The following is a 5,200-nucleotide window of genomic DNA, read 5'->3' on the forward strand; positions in this document are numbered from 1 at the left end:
CTATGGGGCTTGTCTGCAGTTTTGTTTTGGTCATCACATCTGAATTAACTTTTTTGATGTAATCAAGTTCAGGCTTTTAGAAGAGAACCAGCCTTCTTAATCCACCCCCACCCCCACCCCCACCCCCACCCCAGGGACTGTTGGAACACACTGAACTTTCCTAACTGTGTCTTTGGGCCGTAGGGGTTCCCTCCAGCCATGAAAGCGGGGCTGGCTTCTTCCTGTGAAGGTGCAAGACGCCAAGGGATGATTTGGAAGTGGAGGGAGCTGGGGACCTAGTTGGGAACACAGGCCGCAGAGTTAACTTTTAGAAGAGTATTGTGGACGAATCACAATTTTTGGCATGATTGTTTGAGGGGTATGGTGGCTGTGTTAGTATATTTACCTCCTTGCCTTTGATTCCATACTGTTGGTTAGAGCTGGCTGCTCCATGAGATGGATTACCCAGTGTCTGTGTACAGCGTGGGGGATCATCCAAGATATATTCCAGATTCTCGGGGTGTGTGTTGGGGGCGGGAGTGACTTGAAAGTTTCTGCCAGAGACGCCGTCGTTCCTTCTAACGTGACAAGAAACTGAAGGTTCATCCGTTTAATTTAGTTAAAGGCAGTTGTCGTGACCACATGTCCGTAGTATCTACTCCCCCTCCCTGAAAGCTGTTACCACTCTGTTCACATGACCTGACCTCACCACGGCCAGCTTGCAGACTCCTCGCCGCAGTGTTTCTGCGGGGTGTGACGTGGGACACCTGAGAGAGAGCAGCACGCCCACACCCCAGGCTGGCCGTCCCATCGCTGTGTTGCACTGATGGCGTGTGACGTGCCGAGATCCAGGGTTTAACTTCCTGCTACACACCTGTGCGTTCTCTGTGGAGGTCAGCAGACGGCAGCCTAGGTAGGACACGCAACAGGTTTGGAGGGTCCACCACGGATTGGGGGGTCCTTGGGAAAACGGGGAAGTCTCACTGATGCTGTTCTGCATTTCGGAGGACCTCTCTGTTGGCATTTGTATGGCATTAATGCTGTGAGGAAACACTTGAAACTCCCCAAAGTCCAGCCACACAGCTGCTTACAGTGTGTACGCACAGATCTTTTCTGCATCAGAATATATATGCTGATGATTTTATGACCGAATGGTACGCCCTTGTATGAATGGGCCTTTAGCTTCTCATAATTAGCGGTAGTGCAGTAGTGACCATTGTAGTTTCTTTAAGTTTCTGTAGGATCAGTATCTGCAGGTAAAAATAGTTCAAAGGAATTCATATTTAAAACATTAATGGGTCCTAGCAAGGGACCTTCTGCAAAGTACCGGATAATGAAAGCATCCACATGGTTCTCCCTACCTCTGAGCCAGTGTCGGGTTTCTGTACCATTTGCAGGCAGGGGTGATCTTACCATTTTCATTTGCTTTTTTACCCCCTTGTATGAAGGAAGAATCTTTGCTTGAAATCCTGTGGATTTGAATGCTGACTTCACCATTTAACTGGGTATGAGAACCTGGGTAAGTTTGCCTCCTTGGGCTGGTTTCATCATCTGTGAAATAGGCATAATGGAAGAAAAAAAATGATGTGAAGCTCAATGACCCCTATTCCCTGGGTGCATTTACGTCTCTGCACCTATAACCTGCCTCCCCGTCAGGGGAGCCCTTGAGCGCCCTGGGATGTGGCTGGTAATTTTTGCAACGGCACATTAAGCAAAACTGACACATGCATATTTGTAAAGAGAATTAAAATGGTAGACATTAACATAAGGCCCCTTATAATTTGTCCCTCCCAAGGGTAAAAACTGAATAGTTTTGGAGAGTAACCTTCCTGATATTTGTCTTTGATGTATGCAGCCATTAAAAACTAGGCAGGTTGATTGGTGGGTATTTAGGATTAGCGTTGGGTAATACACTTGGGGGGACGTTAAGTCACTACAGGAGATGAACGTAGAATCTTCAGTCTCGGAGGTGGACTGATTTCACCGTGTTCCGGTGCAGTTTAAAACCGGAGGGATAGGTATTAAACAACACGGTGAAGCTTTTGTGCTGTTAGGTGGTTAGTTTTCAGGGCAGAAGTTGTCCACATGTGAGTGTGACCCTATCTTCAGACAGACAGACTGCCTTCCCTGGGAGCTGCCACAGACCAGCGAGTACAGGAAGGCCTCGCTTTACTGGTTCTTCATCCTCAGGTGGGGGGGGCCACACACCTTTTGAACCCAGGTTGAGGGGGTTGCTGTGTGTTACAAAGGCTTTTGGTGCAGACTTCTGTCACAGCACAAGTGTACCCGTCAGTGAGGGCTGTGGCTTTCCTTCGTTTTAGGTTGGGGTTATGCCGCTCTGAGCTGCAGAAGTGTTTAGGGCTCCCGATGGCTTACAGACCTGCCTCTGGGAGCTCAGGAGACTTAGGCTGGATTCAGCAATGGGCAGGCTCAGCAGGCTGAGAACAGTCTTGCAGCCTGATGAGAAAGAAGGCTCGGGTACTCGGGGCAGCCTGCCACCACCAGTTCTCCGGGCTGCTTTCGGCCACCTGGGCCAGTGGACTCCTCATCCGATGTCCTCCAGAAACCCACCAAGGTATGTGCCACGGTAACTTTGAGATTTGAGGGAAGAGTCTCAGACCGTTGATATTCCTTAGGGGTGGTGCTGCCAGGGCTGAGATACCTCGGGGGGGGGGGGCAACACCAACCAGTGGCCCCTGAGTGCCATGGGAGGAGGCTGATGGCTTCCCTCATCTTTTCCGCCAAAGCCAGTCTTGTAACCACGGTGGCAGGGATGGTTTCAAGGTGTATCTAGGAATTGCTAACTACCAGGAAGTTCTGATTTGCTCTTCGAGGCTTGGGTTAACCTAAGCACATGGCACTGTTTGCTTGCACTTGTATTTGTTATATTGAGGCTTGTCTCTTGCCCATCGCAGTGTTTGTCAGACGTGCTGGACTGCGATCCACAGTAAGAAACACAGAGACAGACGCGTACGCACCGTATTGAGAGAGCTGAGCAGATCCTCTCTCTCTCTGTCTGTGCACGCCCCTCCACAGCTTCTTGCTGTCTCACTAGACAGATTGCTGCTTGTGGTCCTACTACAGCGATTTCACCACCAGATCGGAAACTCAGGCTCTCTGGGCATCTGTGGCTGGGCACCTTTCTGACCCGGACAGTTCTTGAACGAGCGAGTAGGTAAAAGGCAGCCTGAAATTTTCTGGGTTTTCATGAAAAGTCCCTAATTTTTCCTCTTGGGCTTTCATAGTGTGTCCAGAAGCAGGGTGTGTGGCAGTTAAGAGCTGGACCTCGGGGTCAGTGAGGTGGAGACGGCTCTGCCATGGGTCTTGCAGGGGAGGAAGGTGCCTGCCGTGGCAGCTGGTACATGGTGAGCACACACCTGTTAGCCACTAAGTGCGGTCACCGTCCTCTGTGTGCTTGGACAAAAATCCCTCATCAGGGTCTTAAGAGGGATCTCCCTGGGGTTCTACAGTAGCCTGCAGCCTCAGTATCCCCCATATCCTCTCTTCCTCAGATTGCATGGTTCGCAGGCTGCCTGCACATCCAGAGTCAGCCGTGCTCAGGCTGTACCCAAGGGAAACTAGATGGTTCTCTGTGGGGTGGGGTGCAGGCACCAGCAGTTTCCAGACTCCTCCAGCTGAGGAGCACTGTATGAGGGCCTAGGTGCATCCTGCAGGAAATGTATAAGGGAACATTGCTTTGGCCCTTTCCAGATTGTTTCCTGGGGAGGTGGCCAGTGGCATCGGACTCTACCGTCCCTGAGGCTGAGGGCAGCCGGTGCTGTCAGAGAACTCTGGCCCTCCCCTCGGGCTGCCTGCCCATCCACCTTCAGTCCCTCAGGCTTGGAGGAAATCTGGACTTGACCAGTGCGTTCCTCTAGGGCAGGGTGCTTTCCTGGGCTTGGCAGGAGGAAGTTGGCACCCACAAGCCTTCGGGGGTGGTGAATCACAGCTCACCAGGAGTGACCCAACAGGTGTGCCCCCAAGACGAGACTCCTGCATCTGCTTGGGAACATGTCACCTTGGTAGGGGTTTAACATCGATTCCTAGGCTCTCTACCCACATACACGGAACGCAAAGGTCTGGGGTGAGAACAGCGTATCTGTAAAAGAATAAAACAAAAATGGATCCTAAGTCTTGCCACCTGGTTACCTTTGTTTACATTTTATAGATGACATTGATAATAGGTGCATTTGGGGGGAGATCGGACAGGAAGGTCCCAAGTAAGGAGTCTTCCTCTCCTGAGCGGCCGCCTGGGTGCCCGCGTGTGCAGCTGGGCCTGGAGTCCTGTAGCCTGCAGCTGAGCGGGAGGCTGGGCTGTTGCACCATCTCCACCTGGAACCCTCTCCCAGGGACCTGTCACAAGGACCAGTCCCTGTCCCAGGATCGCAGGGTGGGGCACACCCACCACACCCCAGGTCCCCCTGCCTGGTCCGGAGGCACTCAGTACAAGGCTGTGTGTGTGCCCGCATATGTGTATATCTGAAGAATAGTACATGGAAGGGGTCCGATACTCTGCAGACCGCACTTGGGTTTCCCTTACCAGCTGGGCAAATGTGCACTTGTGCCCTGATTGTTGCTAGAACATCCACCCTTCTCTGCATTTACCAGGTGAGGAGCTGAGCCTTCAGTGGCTGGCTTTATGGCCCCTGCGCCATGCGGGGCCTGGAGCCTCGTGATTACGGTGTCACCCATCTTGGCAAGTCCTTGAGCCAACCTGCCTCGGTTTCCCCATCTGTAAAGAGGGTTGTGAGGATGAACCAAGGTAATGCCTAAAATGGGAGGGTCCCTGGCACCATGGCCATGAGATGGCGTGTTCTCTGTTTCTCCATGGGGGAGTTGAAGTGATCTCTCGAGGCTGGTAAGTGGTGGGTTGGAAGCTGCCTCCAGCGAGGGGAAAGCGTTCTGGGGGAGGAGTGGGGTGCGCTGAGGTCAGCGGACAGTTTAGGTGGGAGTGTCACCAGGAACGGTTTAGGTGACGCTCCTGGGTTCAGTCTGGACCCACCTCAAAGGGCAGGAACTGTCTGTTCCCCATGGTGCACGGCCTTGACCTCGACCTTAACACAGGAGCCGGTGGGCTCCCGCAGAGCTGCCTGGGACCTGACAGCCCAAAGAAATCTCATGTCAAGTCAGCTCCCTGGCGGGGCTGCCTCCCTCTGTCCACCGTGTGGGCGTCGCTCCAGCAGCGGAAGCCAGAGCGCCAACAGATGTCCCCAGCATGGAT

The sequence above is a fragment of the Ursus arctos genome, unplaced genomic scaffold, assembly GCF_023065955.2.
Source record: "Ursus arctos isolate Adak ecotype North America unplaced genomic scaffold, UrsArc2.0 scaffold_2, whole genome shotgun sequence".
NCBI classification, from domain to species: Eukaryota; Metazoa; Chordata; class Mammalia; order Carnivora; family Ursidae; genus Ursus; species Ursus arctos.